Source organism: Anser brachyrhynchus (assembly GCF_964034855.1).
Source record: "Anser brachyrhynchus genome assembly, chromosome: 3".
NCBI lineage: Eukaryota > Metazoa > Chordata > Aves > Anseriformes > Anatidae > Anser > Anser brachyrhynchus.
In genome coordinates, this window is record NC_137696.1 from 66,106,450 (window position 1) to 66,123,961 (window position 17,512).

Below are 17,512 nucleotides of genomic sequence, written 5' to 3' on the forward strand. Positions count from 1 at the left end.
TGTGCTTCTCTATAAGTTTAAACAAATCTAACTTGAGTTGAATGAGTACATCCCTATGGAGCAAGATCTGAAAATGAGCATTTACTGACTTTCTAAGCAATGACTACATGATTTAGGGATGGATTATTAAATTCATGTAATGACAGTCTGATTTGTCCTTTCTTGTAAAGAATAAGCTTATTGATTTCACAGTCGTGCCTCTTCTTTTTTGATGTTTTTATTTATTATTAAGATACTCATATTTATTATATTCACATATGTGAAGTAAGTGTCACTGAAAACAAAACTGCAAACAGAAGGAAAAGCTATAGCTTTTCTATATTGTTTCACCTCCTACTTGATGTCTGTCATGGTTTTCACACAATAAGTCCTGCATCAATTTAATAAACTAGAGAACAGCCCTTAGCAGGGTGTTTATTCAACTGGAGGACATCAAGTGGTAGGGTATGAAGCCCTTGTTTCAGGATGTCAGTGACAAAACCCTGTGATGGCAATGGGGCAGGATTTCAATGAAAATAGTTTTGCATCTCTCCAGTAGCAGTCCTATCCTCACCTCCAGATGGTAAACATTTTAACCATTCACTTTTCAGTTCAGTTAAAAGTCTGCTGTCCTCAGTTTCTGCTAACAGCATGTTGTTATGCATTAACTTCAGTCCAAAGGCCTGAAGTAAGGCCAGTAAGACTCAGATACCTTCCTTCCCCTTAAATAAATCTGTGGTAGGTCACGAGCCCACAATGTCCAGGAACATTTTTAACACAGTGCATGAGTTGGTAATTCCTATATGAAAAATACAATTTTCTGCAGATAACAGTATATATAAGACAAAAGATGTGCTGTTGTGGTTTTGTTTTCTTGTTGTTTTGTTGTTGTTGTTCACTAATCTTGACTTCTACCTTATTTGTTTTGTCCTAAATTCCTAGGTCCTATATGCTAGTCTATTATTCCAGAAACTCAATGAGTAGTTTTCTCCACCTGCAATAAAATATACATTCTCTGCAGCAGGTTTAAACCTACCAAAGGAAAGGGAATTATTTTCATTAAGCTCAGTGATCTTTTTGACCAGAACCTCTCCATTTTATCTCAGCACGATTCTAGCATTATATTCATTATACAACCAGTTACCTGCTGAGAAAATGAAGGCGAGAGTTTTGTCATGACCAGAGACTTGTGGTTTCCTTTTAAAAAATATTCTCAGATCTTGAACTTTCCTTCTTAAGTAGGATGAGTCTAGGTCTACAGAGAGCAAGGACAAGAGACAGGTTAATTCACAGTGTTTAGACTATGTATGTGTGGATAATGCTTCTGGCAGCCAACCCACTTGAAAAGGAGGAGACAAGATATAAAGGTTGCTTCACTGTAGTTGAGGTGGGACAAAAGAGCAGTGTGGAGACAGAACATCTCCTTCACAGCTAAAGAGTGTTCTCAATTCCCTCTCTCCCTTGTTCTTATCTCTGTCTCAGGTTACTGCATTTTCTGTTCCCCTCATGCCATTGCAGCAGCACTGAGGACAAGTGAGATAATGCTTGGCCCAAATCCAGGCAATCATTTTGGAGTAATTAGTTTAGGTACTGCACACCCAGCCCATACTTTCTTTCAGATAGGTATCACACAGATCACATTACCTGACTACCTGCCTGAGTTTGGGCAGCCAGCCCTGAGGTTCAGTTAAAACTCATCCCCCGGTAGCAAGTGAGGGCTGAATTGAATGTGTCGGTGTGTTCTGGGAAATCTGCTTCTGCTGCAATTAATTATTTTGCTTCCTCCTGCCATACATAACATCCCCTTTGCTATTCTGCTTCTTTGGCACTTCTAGCTCAAGAGCAAAATCTATGCTACGGTGACCTTGGAGCTGCTGTTAATGCTGCTAATATTGCTTGTTTTGTTTTGTTTTGTCTCTTATTTGGAGAGCTGGAGAAAAGCAGGATGTATTGCGAAGGCTGAACAATTTTTCACCCTGAGAAAACATGGACGCAAGTAGCTAGGTATGCACTTTTTAACTGGATGCTGGGATTTGCAAAGGTACACACAGTGAGTAGCCCCCACCTTCCCACAGATTTTCATAGAAATTACATAGTTATGCTTCAGAAACACCTTCCTCTTGTACTCAATCCTCACATGACAAATGCTGTTTAGGGACAGGTGTTGGCTGCTGGTGTAATGCACTCTACGCAGATGGCTTCCTTATTAAGGCACTGGTTTCGCACTACTTACTCTACCCTGCCCCTCCTCAGCGCTTTCCTACTGATCCTTTGTCACCCCTCCTCATGTATCCCTGCAGCCCAGGGTCTCTCTGAGCCAAAATCCTCTCCTGAACACACATGCTCCAGCAACGGTACCTTCCCCACACCCCTTTGCCTATGTGCCTTGTCCCTGATATGGGGGTCCACTAAGGGCAGGAAGGAGCTATGTCCCCACCTTGCCCTCACCTCATCTCTCTGCTACAGCTGTGAGCAAGGCTGTAGCTGTGTGTCAGCTGTGAAGGTAGCCTTGTGCTGTGGATACATATCCACCAGGAATAGGGCTGAGGCAGCTAGGAGTTTAACTGAGAGGACAGAAGAGCTGTTGGATGCTAAAGGCTTCCAGCTAGTGGAAGCCTGGATCAGATACAGACTGGAAACCTCAAGGTACATGGCTCCAATTTCCCATTACCAATTCCCCTGAGCTGTTGGATCTCCCACGCTGAAAGCTCTAATTTAGGAGAGATCCCATTGGGCTATGTTTTTCTTGTCCTCTCTGCTTTGAGTCTAACTTCTAGAAATGAGTCCACGAAGTCTTGCAGCCAGATGCCCGCTGGCTCTCAGGTGAATGTAAGCAGGCGTCCTGAGAATAGTTCTGCTCAAGATGTAGAGCTGTGGTTGCTATTTATATTCCTAGAAATCAGAGCAAATGGCAGCATTTCAGTCCCATTTCACCTGGCTGATTAGCTTTGTAATCAGTGTGTGAAAGAATGTGAACTCACCAGCTATGCAGAAATTTGAATAACATAAACCAAGCAATGGAAATAAAACAATGGAAAGACAATTATTTTTCTTTAAACAATTGATTGCAAGGAAAAATAACTGAAATATATTTCCAGTTAGAATATCAATTCAAATTTGGGATAAGTGCGAGCTATTCTTGAAAAAAAGGAAGTATGTTAATTCAGTGTTGGTCAAGAGAGGCATTGATGATTTCATTGTTACTTGATTTCTTTAGAAGAAGGCCAGATTCTGAACTGGCATCAACAGATTATTTCCTTCAAAGCTGGCAGAACGTTCATGATTGCAGCAGCAGAAAACCTTGCTCAGCACTGCACCAGTGTTATTATTATTACAGTTTTCATGCAGTAAAGCTAAGTAGATCAACATAGTCATGGCTGACTCCAAGTTTTTCTGCAGCGTGGGAGAAATTGGATGTCACTCTCCTGTGGATGAGGGTCCAGGGACAAGCTCCTTCTGCCAAAGTAGAGACAGTAGGTGGAGAAAGGCATGTTTAAGACAGAAATGTGGAGAGCAGGTCTTCCTGCTGCCCATACCCCTCCTCATGGGTGGTGATAGCTGTCCCTGCACCCTTGCCCTGTTCCAGCCCCAGAGCACTCTGCCTACAGCCCAGCACTAGTCCCAGTCCCATGACAGAGGAACAGCACACCAGGAAAACAAGCCCACACTCACATCGTGTCTACGGGTGCCTGTACCCCACCACATACCAAGTGTGATGTGAAGCACCAGCCTCTTACCCTGACAAAGGATCCCTGATATCTCTTTTAGGAAGCTCTGCCTTCCTCACCGCACCGTCCCTCCACACACCCTGCAGTTGCCTCACTGCCGTCTTTGTGCAGAGGCCAATTACATGCCACAAAAGCTTAGTGGCATGAAGTGAAAACAACACAGCATGGAACAGAAATGAGGAACATATGGTCGCCATACAGTATTATTTACCTACCTGTCTTGAAAGCACCTCTTCTTTAATTCAGCAGCAGCCTTTATACCAGGGACAGACAAAAACCCAGTGACCACATCTGCTAGAGGAGAGGGAAGGTCTTACATTTAAAATGAAAATGTTCAGCTTGATACATGTTGTTTTTCTTTCTGGGCTTTCTTTAGAACTGAGGCACAGCAGTGAATTTACAAGCAGGGCTTCAAATTTGTGACATTTTTCTAGCACAATAAATGCTGATGATTTCTCCATTCCTTTGTCTTTTTTGATCCCTTTCAGTTCTTTTAAGAATCCGTATGAACTTACAGTATCCGTTTTTGATGGATGTGATTGCTGGCAGAATAGTAAAAAGATAAATAATGTAATTACTCATTTCTCAAAGAATGGTGCTGTATCTGAAGCATAACGAAGGTACATTAGGAAGACATTGCATAAGCTGATGAAAAATTTCTGGAAAAGCCCATGGAGATGTGGAACAATGCATCGATCACTTTGTCATCTAATCTGCTATACATAGCAAAATGGCAAGTTAAATTAGTCAGAAAGGGAAGACCAAGATTTGTAGATTAAACAAATAGAACTAGCAGTGGATAATCCAAATTTTGTCGGTGGCATTAATAAAAGCAGCAATAGAAATATTGTTCTTTCACTTTAAAAATAGTGTCAGCCTGTGGGGAAGATATACATCTTAACAAAATAATCTGAATGTGACAAATAATCAATTGTTTTAGAGACATAAGACATTAAAATTAATGGCATTTTCCCACTGCTTTCAAAGCCATAGTCTCATAACTGAATTAGGATTTGCAGCAAGTTTGACAGCCCCAAATGGTATATTAAATGTATTTTACTTTTTGCTAGCCTACTATTCAATGAGAAGATTAGAAAAAGATGTAAAAATCATCAGGCAGAAGGTCTGACAAACCATTCATCTCAACACCCTGTAAAGATAATTCTCAGCCATCTAAGATGGATACTGAAGAGGTTCTGGCAGATAAAGAGACTGGCAATAAAAAATCTCTAGGGAAACATTGATTTCCCATCATTTCTGAAGAAAGAATGGATTGCAGAAAACAACTGGCTACACAGGTGTACTGTCTTCATTACACCATTTCAATCTCTCTGTTGCCTCTGAAATGAAAGGATTCTCTTTTTCCACAGTAAGGGAAATCATAGACGAGCGTAGGTTTGGTCAGGAAAAAGCTAAATAAAAACAAATTTTTGTATTCTAAAACCAGACAGAAGAATCCATTAGCAATTTTCCTGTTGGCTAGGAATGTTCAAAACACATTTAAAAAAGAAAAGAACCATGAATAGACAGACTTACTGTGAGAAATCTCTGAGGCACTGTTAATCATCGATATATTCATTTAATAGTCATGATGGGTTTGACTGCAGCTGGACCATATACCTGGAGAGTGCAGCCTTAGGAGCTGCATGGATGAGAAATTGTGACCTTGAGAGCTACAGTTCCTTCTGTGTGTTTTCTGTTTGCTGGAAAAAGGACCTCTGTTATTTGCTTATGGTCCATATTTTGAGGATGGGATGGGGAAGGAAACTCTGCCACCTCCTTCCCATTTGCTCTATTGGAAAGCAGCGAAATCATAATGCACTATCTATTGCACTCCTTTCTCTGCTTGCTCTTCTGGACCCAAACCATATAGTTTATGCTATAAGAAGGCTTCCTTTAAGCACAACTTTTAGAACAAAATCTACCCATATTTAGAAAAGAAAACAGTTCACATTTTTATCCATGTGTATACGGGAGGATTTTTGTCACTTTTCAACGTCAGTTCAGTTTTTAAAAGTTTGGAATTAATAAGCAAATCTGAAGGGAAAAAAAAAAAAGGAAAAAAAAAAAGAAAGAAAGGAAAAGAAAGGATGCATTGCAGTTAACTCAGTCATTACTTTGACAACCAAGCAACCCCTGCTCTGACAGCCTCCTATTCCTCTTCTGAATATTTTGTCTACTGCCTTTTCCTCAAACAAGTCATCTCATTTCATTTCATCAGCCCAATATAAACACAACTCCTCTCCTCCTTGCTAGGTCAGAGAGAAGTATTTAACGTGCTGGAACTCACCAGCACCAGTTACTTGTGTCTTGATGACTGAAATCTTGACAGAAGAGAGAAATGGAAGAATTCTCTGAATGTTTAGAGTCATTAAATGTACATCCGAGCACTCTCATAGCTACTATTACCAATTAACAAAACCCTGGCAGAGTATTGAGGAAACTTGCGATCCAATTCTGTAAATACTCACTCAGATGAGAGGGGCTGCACAGCTGAGTGGCCTCACTGAGTTGACTACTAATGCCCATGTGCATAAAGCTCCCTGCTCACTTAAGTGTTTGCAGGAATCCTAATCTTCACCCATGCTGTTCCTAAGTGTGTGATATGAAGAACAGTTCTGAGACTTTTCATCACTTGTCATATTTTTGTAAATTATCCTAAGAATTTTAAAGTTTTCATTATTCCAGTAGTTACCATGTTTACACATAGACACACCAGCTAGGTCACGGTATTTGACTCTGGACTTCTTTTTTAATTAGTTTTGCTGACCAGGGACCCACTGTTGTTGAAACAGATGTTGCAGCCCAATAATAGCTCTCAGCTGCCATCAGCAAACTGTGGAACTCAGCCCTCACCATGCAGAACAAATGAGTGTAATAAGGGGCCAGTGAACTCCAAACAACAGGGACACTTCACAACATGTGTATTTACCCATTTTATCTTAAGCCACATACATTTTAAATGCACTTCTTTTTCTCATCTAAAATATAATTACTGAGCAACTATTTCTCAAAAAAAAAGCATGTATAATGCACATAATAAATCTACCCTATTAATTTATTTATCATGAGTATGTTTTTAATTATCTTATTTTTGCCATGCATCACAGGCAGCACTGATCATACAGACTCTTCCAGACCTGAAAAGACAATCTAGTTGAGCTTAATCTGAGGACTCAAGTGAAACCTCTAACGACTCCTGTCCTGTTCAGGCAGGTGCAGAAGGGAACTGTAACACTTGCTTCCTAAGGTAAGAAGGAGTTGATTCCCCTGAGCGTGCTTGTGGGCTCTTCTTTAGAACGACCGTGGTGTTGAGCCAATGTGCTGATGATCCTAAATCAATATTTTCTTCTGTATGATACTTTATTACAATTAAAAGGTGTATATCTAATTTTTCTGCCTGGGCATTACTATTGTTCACCTACATCTATGTCATTAATTACCCGAGAAGCAGATTATTTAAGACCAGGTTTCATTTTTTCTGTCTTGTTCTTACCTTCCAGATTTTGTTCACAACCGTCCTGAGCCCTTTAGGCTACTTCTTTCACCTTGTTGATAGTTATTCAGTACCACTAGCCGTTACTGAACTTTTTACATGTAGCATTTTATAACATTAAAAAACAAACAAACAAAAAAAAACATTACATAGATCAGGTACAGTGTTGATCTCTGGACACGTCTTTATATCTGATTGTCTTTCAAAAAGGGCATGAATACCTTTCTTAGGTTGAATGGTGTACTAATTTACTAACAGACACATTGATGTGGCAGAGAGAATGCATTTCTGTAAAGACTTCTAACCCATGTGAAAAAGTAGGAGTATAAGTAGGCATAAGTATTTAACAACAGACAAAAAAACATTCTTGAAAAGCAATGATGCTATCACAATACTGGTGGAGAGCAAATTAAATAACAGCTTGTGGTGCAATATGGTGTAGAATTTAAAAAACAGCAATCCATAATTCACGTTTACAAAAACACTGACCCACAAATTCTCATGTACAGTTACTCTACAGCTCTGATTATGAATCTCTATTTGTTTTTTAGTATTTTAATACTACAAAAATGCCAACAATTAACAAAGGATTCAGAAAAACAAACAAACAAAAAAAAGGAAAGAAAGAAGAAGAAGAGAACGCTAGAAGGCAGCTGAGGAATGGAAGAGTGTTGGGTTAACCTAGCATAGGTGGTGTGGGAGTGGATACACAATGGTGCAAACAGGGCACCCAGCTGAAATATGGCAGAAAGGATGCCAGTCTGCAAATAATTTGATTTGCTAAGCTGTGCTTTCTACCCCATCAAGGGCTTTTCTCAGCACCAGCAGTGAGATTTCCAAATACATTCTGTCCTGTCAGAGTGCAGCTCACTTTGAAAGTCACTGTGAGTCATCACAAGAACACTCTTGGGGATCTCAACATTTTCATTTACAACTATAAAAAGTGTTTAAAAGCAGAAGCCAGTTGAACATCAAGGTGAAGAAAGACCACCCAACACAGACCAGACTTCTGGAAAACGGTATAAATCCACCCTCCCATCACCTCTCCCCAACTCAGCTCTTGTGCCCACACAACCATGCTATGAATGGCCACTTAACAGCGGCTCAGGCATACCTGTGGTCTGCCCTGGCTCACCCAAAGACCACTCAATTTCTGTAGACAGCAGAGGGGAGCACTGAGCACAGGCAGGTGAAGGAAATGAACACAGGGACGCCCTTCTCTGCCAGCGTGGCCTTAGTGCTAAGCAGCCACAGAAATGAGCTAACTGGACGAGTCTGCTCTTTTCTCACATCCTCTGTAGCTGTAACAATGTGGCTGTAATGTTCAGGTATCCACTAGATCTGTGAGATCCTGGTTTTAATGGTCGCTTGTGAGCACAATAAAAAGTAAATGAAAAGGGAAGGATTTAGAACAAATACTGGCTCGGGAACCTTTCTGTAACACTTATACAATATATAAATCTGTCTAGTAAAGTGAGTACAGCATAGATTAAAAGGCCTGTTCAGTCCTGGTCTGGATGAAGCACAGTAGACCACAGAAGCCACAGGCTTCCCTCTCTACTTGACAAATACAATTTCTCCTGCTCACAGCGATTGAGAATGCCATCCGAAGATCATTTCCCAGCCTTGCTGTTTTGATTGTGTTACAGCCTTCCCTCTTTGCCCCACCTCTGCCTCGTCAAACATAAGGCACCAGGCTTCATTTCACAGCTGAGTCTCGTCTCCCAGCCAGTACCCAGAGACAGACTCCCCCTATCACCCATCTGTGTTGAAGTGTTACATTCGTAAGCAACCACGTCTGTGGGACTCCCTGTATTGGGAAGAGCTGGCTGCAAATATCCACAAAGTCAGCTGGTTTTCAGACCCTTTCCTAAAACTCCTTTGCCCTTATGCTCAGGAAAGAAACCAGTAAGGCCACTGATGGGTTGAGACATCTGCTCATCTGCAGCAGCTTTCACACGTGGTCCTTCCCTCTGTTCTTAGACTTGATGGCAAAGTCTTGCCTCAGTGGCAAAACCAATCAACAGTCTTCCTGCTTCTCCCCAGCCTTAGGTGTTCAGCCCTTCTTTGCAGAAATGGAGCTCAAGATTAGTCAGATGATTTAGTATGTCCCACTTGTAGCAGCTTCCCAGGTGGTAGGTGCCTATGACTTCTACAAATGAGATCTCTTTAAGATAATCCTGTCTGTAGTTATTAAAACAAGGCATTCCCTTGGGACTGCTGTGGCACTTAAAGGACATCTTGACATTGTAATGTGGAAGCAATCCCCACTTAAACTGTGGAATCAAGAGCTTTTCCAGTTGTGCAAAAACTTTCCCCACCCTTCCACACACACAAAGAAAGAGCAAGCTCTTTTTGTTTGGGAAGGACTGTGTAACCACATAATGCAAAGGAAAGATAGAAAATGTGAGTGGGAAAGGAAAGGAAAGGAAAGGAAAGGAAAGGAAAGGAAAGGAAAGGAAAGGAAAGGAAAGGAAAGGAAAGGAAAGGAAAGGAAAGGAAAGGAAAGGAAAGGAAAGGAAAGGAAAGGAAAGGAAAGGAAAGGAAAGGAAAGGAAAGGAAAGGAAAGGAAAGGAAAGGAAAGGAAAGGAAAGGAAAGGAAAGGAAAGGAAAGGAAAGGAAAGGAAAGGAAAGGAAAGGAAAGGTATCTTGCACATATCTGAACTACAGGAAAGCATCTGGCTCACGTCTGTAACAGAGAGAATAAGGATCACATTCCCAGAGACACATAAATGTTACTCCTAAGACAGAAAGTATGATTCATTTTGCTATCCTGCAAGAAAAGGCATTATTTGGCCTCCCAGCCAGCAAAGTAGACAAAATGTATTGCAGACGCATATGAATCAAAAGAGTTTTCTCATGCGCTTTATTCTGCTGCGTGGCGCTGGCTCCTTGTGCAGCCTGGCGGGCTGGTTGCTGCAGGCTCCCTGAGCGGGTGAGCACAGCACTATCGGCATCGCACGCCAAGGATGAGAGCTGGACCGCTGGAGGAATTGTGAGCACGTTTGAGGCTGTAATCCTAGTCCACTGATAATTGTCCTGCTGCTGGGGAAGTCTGACACAGATACTCACCTCTGTGGGGCATGTTTCCAGATTAAAAAGTGAGGAAGGATAGCAAATGGAGAATAATGGAACAAAATGAGAATGGGAATCAGCGTAAAATATGTGGGCAATGCCTGTCTCACCCTCATACTTTTTAATTTTAGCTTTTTTTTTCTATTTAACACACAGAACTGAGGCAGCTTTTAAACTATGTAATCTGTTTCTGCATGCTTTTATTGGAATATATGCTCTTTATATGCATGCATGAGCACTTAACTTACAAAATGCATGCATAGATGTGTGCCTTGCATATTAAAAATATTTTAGAAGTGAACTAAGCTTTCCTGCTGTGAGTGTAAGACAGTAACTTACAGAGGGCAATTATGCAGAATTTTTCATTATTGGCAAACTATCCCCTTAATGTCTTACTTGAGGGTGGGTTTTTTTCCTTTCTTTTTTTGCCTTCTTCTGGAGCATCTGGTGGAGGTCAGACCTGGAGCAAGATTTCAGCCTGGAAAGAAACACAGGTCTGATCAGGAAGGCAACTCCTCTGTTCCTAGGAGAATTGTCCAGACTTTACGGGGTTGTCTACATTCTTCTCTTCTAGAACTAGGTGTGCAGTCAGGCATTTTTATCGTGCTTCCCCAGCAGTTTTATACTGCAGCGCTCTTGCATTTTTGTAGTTTGAAATCAGTCCTGTTTCCCTTGTGCTATTCCATTCCTAGTTGCTGGCATCCATGAGTGCATGTGATACAGCCCAGGAGATACTTTCAAGGACACTTGGTTTTCTTCCCCAGATTGCACTCTTCCAATTGTAAAACCTTCCTTTCCCTCCTGACATTGCGGTGCTTTCATAATGCAGGATGAAAACAGTGATATAATAATGTCTGCATTCCAGCATTTTCTCCGCATTGCATACCGTGGCTGGCCAGCTCAGAAGCCCAAATGTTGAGATTTTCCTGCAGAAAAAAAAGTTTCCTGATTACTCTAAATTTGAGTGAGGGAGACTGAGTGGGAGGAAATGCACTATTTTAACTGAAATCCCTTAATTAGGCAGAGGGGCATTTTCTCAGGGCATTTTTGGAGGTTATCTTGTAAGCACCATAAATAGGAAATGAAATGGATCATCAAGAAAATTCTCTGGTCTTTTTTTTTTTCCCTCGTGCCCATCAAGGAAACGTTTCCCTTATAAATCAACTCACTTCTTCATATTAAAAGTGATTTGATCTATGGAACAAGAAGGCCTGGGGCAATACAAACTTATGTGAAAGTTGATATTAGAAAGTGAAGGAAAAGAGAATTAAAAGCAAGATTAGGGAAGTAGATAGGACACCAACTGCTTATGTAGTATGCCCGCTGGAAGCCACTGTGTCTTTCAACATGCATCTAAACTACTTTTATTGGGTTTTAGAATAAGATAAAACAAGTCACATGCTGTTTGGGGGAGGCACTCTCAACTCACTGTCTCCATCCTCCACGTTTCACACCAACAGAACTAATCCCTATGAAAACTTAAGCAAGAGAGAAAGGGTCTTACATGAATTACTGAAGAAGTGATTTTTATTTTTCATTTCTTAAAAGAGAAGCACAGTACCCACCTCTACAGGCAAACTTGTATCGCACAGACACAGAGCACAGCAAAAGGGTGCCTTTCTTCCCTTCCCTATGGACTCCACACAATGGACTGTCACCTCGCGTCTCCGTCATGACCCGAGAGCTGCGCTCGGGTATCGCCTTGCACGACCACACCGTGTGGAGAGTAACACCATGAATCGATAACGCTGTCTGGGAAATGGCTTGGATCACAACATTACAGGAGGGTCCGGGCATCACCCACGAGGAGGTCTCAGGGCTGGCCAAATGGCAGATGAGGGGTGCTCGCCCCTGCCCGGACTGGCAAGGCCTTGCTCGGGTAGCAGCAAAACACATGTAGGCCCACTCGGGTGTGAGGGGCTGTCTCCTGCCCTGGGCTGCCCTCTGAAGGCTGAAGTTAAATCCACAGCGCTGGATAAAAAATCCTTCTCTGACTCCCACGTGAACTGCTCACAGGGGACTCCAAAGTCTTGCCAATGCACGGAAATGCTGGAAAAGCAATGTAAGGAGGGCCACATTTGTAAAGATTAGCAAGCGAAAAATCACAGCGTGGAGAGGACAGTATGTGGGGCAGCTACTGCTTGTCCCCCACTCACAAATGCACAAATGCACAGAAGACAACTGAAATATTGAAAACTATCTGCTTAAGGTATAGTTTTTAAAAAATGATTGTAGGAAATGAGGGAAGAAGGACTACATCAAAGCAAATGTTGGCACTAACTGTATTAAGTTCAATTGTGCCACTCTGCTTTTTTGTCAACTAAAAAGAGGTTGGCCCTTTATAAATAAATATGACCCATATGGCCCCCAAATTAGGGAACCATGAACTGTCCACCATAACAGCAACATACACGTCTTTGTCCATACCTATCTGAAACCATCTACAGAAAGATTTTGTATAGACTAATCAAGTTTATTCATTCTGCTCATTTGCCTTTCTCCTCCTTCATGTTTCTCCTTACGCACAATTTTTTGTAAAAATAAAGCATTTCCACAACAGACTGCTTGCCCATCATGGTGAAGGACAACAAAAGCACATATTTTTCAGTAGGTATCACATGGAATTATTCCCAACCCACATTGCTGGTTAACTGTTCCACAGCATTAGAAATGTGATTGAAACTGTTAGCTCAATTTTAACGAACTCCATGTGCCATTTATTTTTTATTTTTTTTATCCTGGAAGAAAAGCCTATCATATAATTCTCAGCACACATAATTGAGATAAATCCCAATTTGGTCCTTTTCTCAAATGTTTGGTTGAAGAGAATCCTTTTTAAAAGACATTTATGAAAAACAAACACAATTACCTTTACATGATTGGTTGTGCTTAATTGTTTCCTGTAGGCTTTAAGAAATGTATGTGTATGTGCATGTGTGCATATGTGTTCATTTGTATAATAGATGCTCACAGCTATACTGAATTTTACTGCATGTATATAGCAGTGAGTGCACTCTGTATCAGACTGCTTTCTCCGCCTGATTTCCTAAGGAAAAAAGCCTTATATTAACACTCTGTCTGTGAGTGAATGTATAAGCACATATTTGTCAGAGATACTCTCTTTTGAGGCCTTTGGCCTATTTCAGCTAAATTTGACAAAGATGGTAGAGATCTTAAAGATAACAGTTTCTCGCTTTAGGCAGGTGGCAGGCTAAAAGGAAATCCCAGTAATGTGCACAGCCTGGGCAAGATGCAGCATGGTCTTGCCCCTTACTGGACTTCAGAGAATCCACGACAGATCCCAAACCCTGGGTTTGAGACCCATTCCTATAGAAAACCTGATTCATTTTTTGAAAACTACCTAGTTTTGTTTAAAAACAACAACAACAACAAACACAACAAAAACAAACAAGAGTCATTTCTTCCTCCATTAATAATTTATCTACCAAAGAAAGATTTCTAGTTTATTTGCATCTCTTTTGCATAGTATGTTGGATTAAACTAGTGCCACTATTTCTGCACTAGGAAGATGAAACTGAGGCACAGGTTAAATGAATCCCCCTGAAGCAACTACTGTTGACACAGGATCTGGATCACAAATGGGCAATCTCTCTGTTCTGTCAAGCACAAGGATTTAGGCATGAATACTGTTTTCCAGACCTGACATGGGAGAAAAAGCTTTAGAAAAGCCACAAAAGTTTCTGGTTTGCAAAAATCTCCTACCAGTGTTTGCCCTTGTGGATGTCATTTTACTTAGCTCTGCAGTCCTATCAGCTCTATTAGCAACCCACATTACATAAAACCAAACTGTTTGAAATAGGTTATATCTCTGCTTTCAGATGGATGCTCTAGCTACTCACTGGCCTATACCAGTGGTGGGCTAAAACCTCTTGTTTTCACCCTGAGAAACACCAGTAGAGATACTCAAGAGCCTGTGATGCTTTCTGGGACTGACAGGTCCTTCCCCGCCCAGACCCCAAGGCAGGAGAAATTCTTAAGAGGATTGTTCAGAGCACAAAATAGGATAGTGCATGTTCTCTGCCCACCGTTATTTTGTGCACCAGAATGGGGTAGTAACATTCGTAGCCCCAGAAGAGTGTCATAAATGAGAGGTTAATTCAAAGATGGGGAGTATACAACAGCGTGAAGCCCAGCAGAAGTTAAAAACAAGACTCTTCATGGAGGATGGATCTTGACCTGAATGTGTAAATGCAGCGAGCTTTAATTTCTCTGGTTCCAGTAGGATATTCTTTTTTCCCATCCTTCATTACAGAGAAGAATACATATTTAAATAAGGGAAATATTTAAAACTAGCAGAGTCTTTACTAACATCACATCAGGGGACAGATAATGCTGACTCTCTCAGTGGCTCACAGGTGTCATCTTTGCTGTGTGAGAGTAAAGATGAGCTCAGCTGCAAACACTGATGGAGACAGATTCCCCCTTAGTTAAAGAACGCTGTTTGGAAAGCAGTACTCAGCTTCTGACCAAAACTATGCACTTGTCAGCTGGGCATCCTGGATTAGAGGACTTAAAAAAATATTTAACCAGCAGAAGAGAATCTGACAGAAAACTATTATAATTCAGTATTTAACCTATTTTTGTAATTACTAGGGCTTGAATTACAGTAATTCCAACTGAGATGGGGCCCAGATGCCAGGCACTATACAAACACCTAATAAGAAACTGCGGCTGCTCTGAGTCACTTACATCCTGGTCCTGCACATGTTTAGGAATGTGTTTAACTCTACTACTGTCAGTATTAATGGAACTGCTTAGAGAACAGAAGGTAAAGAGATGAGACCAATGAGAGCCAGAGATTTGAGACTGAAGTGTTTAGGTGTCTAATTCCCGCTGGTCTCAAGATGTTAACTCAGATCTGGCTTTATATGACTTACTGACATTTGCACAGCAAATCTTAAGCAGACCCAAAGCAAGTGCACACATGCACAACATTTGCCTTCCAAACCTGTGCAAACCTATTTCCAAAATACTGTTGAAAACATTCCTCATTAATGTATGTGTATTTTTTTTTCACCTGAAACCCCCAAATAATCTTAACATTCGGGTGCTGTGCTTTTCAGCTTCTCAAGGCACAGTGCAGTTGCACCCCAGTGCTATTTGCTCAATACCAGCCCTAAAAGCCCTCCATGCCCTGAGAGCTACCAGGTACGCAGAAGAAATACCCTGGTGGTAATGAGGCAAGGGACAGTCTCTCTCTTGCTACAGTCAGTGCCTTTACCCTAAATAGCAATATTTTAGAGAACGCTGTGGATTAACAGAGTGGGGAGGCTGCTTTCACCTCTTCCCGTTCCCCTCTTTCTTCTCTGGCAAGACTGCAGGCTGAAGTCCCCCACCCCGCCACCTCACCCCCTGTTTGCTCCCTCCCTTCTCTCACTTTTTGAAAATACAGTTTTCTTTCAAGTCCTCTACAGTTACAGTGTTTCGGCCATCAAAGTCCCCTCCCAGCCATTTTCATTTACCTTGTGACTCTGACCCTTTGTAAGGCTGAGGATTTTCAGCGTAAACCGATCCTCGAGGTCCCCAAGGATGTTATTCTCATTTATTCACTCAGCCCTTTGAATGGAGCAGCCCGGAGTTGGCAGCAGTTCAGCGGCCTCGCATTCAGAGAGCACACAATCCTTTTTCTTTCAGGGGCCTTTCAAAATAAGGCCCAAGGTCTGCTGAGGTTCTTTAAGGGCTGTCAGTCATGCAGCAAGTTACGTTTCGCTCCTGGCCGCCACTGAATGCAATGAGCAACGGAGGGATAAAAGCACGGAGTAGACAGTAACTGCAGAGGAACATCCCCTGGGTCCCGGTGCTGCATGCACTGCAGCATGCCTGCTTCTCCATCAACATGGCATGCTCTGGGGACATTTGTTTCCATCATGACCAAGTCTACCCCAGCCTGGCAAGGATGCTGAACCCCAGGATGGGGAGCAGAGCATGCCCCCTGCTCGCCCGTACGGGAACAGCTGTGCAATGGAAACTGCCTTCTTCAGGTGTATGATGGACCCAGGGAGCACCTCTAGTGCCATCTGCGTGTCCACAGGCAGTCATTACCTCTGACAGCTGGCCCTCCTTTTCAGGGGGGGGAAAGGCCCTCCTGCACATTTTCATTGTGAAATGTTTGGGAATGATCCCCTGGGACTGATAAGACAGAGACACGTCTGTGAGTGTCCCAGAGGGAGGGAAGGCTTTAGGGAAAGGCTCATGGTTCTGTACCACTGTACCTGCCAACTGGTGTGTCACAAAAGGCTAAAATTACCAGCCAGTCAATTATCTGATTAAAGAGATCCTTTCATTTGAGATTTTTTTTTAAAAAAAAAAAAAAGTGAAAAAAGAAAAAGGAAAGAAAAAGAAAATCCTGGCTGAAAGCAATACCTCTGCTAGGTTACCAAACTTACTAGACATTGCATTCTTTGCTTTTTACTTTTGGCAGTGATGAACAGCAAAGTTAAAAAATGAAGAACTGTGGGGAGAATAAACATTTTGCATTAATCAAACATTTTTCTACATTTCTTTCGTCTATCCTCCGATCTCATTTATCTTCCTCTTTGCTAAAAGACAACATTTTTTAAAAACTGCCCGTTTTGCATATTTTGATCTTTGTTCAACTGATTAAATAAGGAACATTCTCAGGAAAAGCTATTCAGATTTCATTAGTTTACAGTTGCCTTGGAATCCCTTTGAATTACGGCAAGCATAAATTATCATTCTGTCAGCTAACATCAGAAATACCTCTTTAAGGCTCCTGGACTCAACAACGGCTGCTAAGGTTTGGGAATAAATGTACGATGTGCCGGAGCTTCACCAGCTGGTTAATGACCTGCCGCAGTAGTTATAGGGCCCAAGACGAAGCTGAGGAAGATTAACTAATCTGGCCAGTTTAGTTTGCTGGCCCTGAGTGCAGAGCAGCATGGAGTGTGTGATTATAAACTTTATTGTCTGACCTGTGCTGAATTAAGAGCTGGGTTGGGTGTCCTTTGTTGTTGTTGTTGTTGTTGTTTTTTAATGTTTTATTAATACTGTTTTCTTTGTTTATCCTTTCTGGCTTGAGTAACCAAAAAGGTAATTTCCAAGCACAGGAGTCAGCAAAGCTGCATTTCTTTTAGAAAATGCCATGGTCTCTACACACAAGTCAGATAAACATAGCTCAGGCTAGAAATTATTCGTGCATTACAACAGACAAAACTAGAGCCAAATGTAGTTCTTCTTCATTCATGTCTGTTCA

At 41.6% G+C, this 17,512-nt stretch overlaps 1 long non-coding RNA gene across 5 annotated transcripts; it reads right to left on the reverse strand.

The window, feature by feature from the left end:
- Positions 1-201: 201 nt before the first annotated feature.
- Positions 202-17,061, reverse strand: LOC308192654. 5 transcript variants are annotated; one of them, XR_013948966.1, is made up of 5 exons: positions 17,020-17,061; positions 11,844-12,327; positions 8,318-11,204; positions 3,923-3,998; positions 202-2,871 (listed from the first exon to the last, which is right to left on the reverse strand). It is a non-coding gene; the product is annotated as an uncharacterized lncRNA (long non-coding RNA). The 5 variants fall into 5 exon arrangements; XR_013948969.1 differs by lacking the exon at positions 17,020-17,061 and having other exon boundaries at positions 8,318-10,277; positions 10,675-11,204; positions 11,844-12,902; XR_013948967.1 differs by lacking the exon at positions 17,020-17,061 and having other exon boundaries at positions 11,844-12,906.
- Between the last annotated feature and the right edge of the window lie 451 nt (positions 17,062-17,512).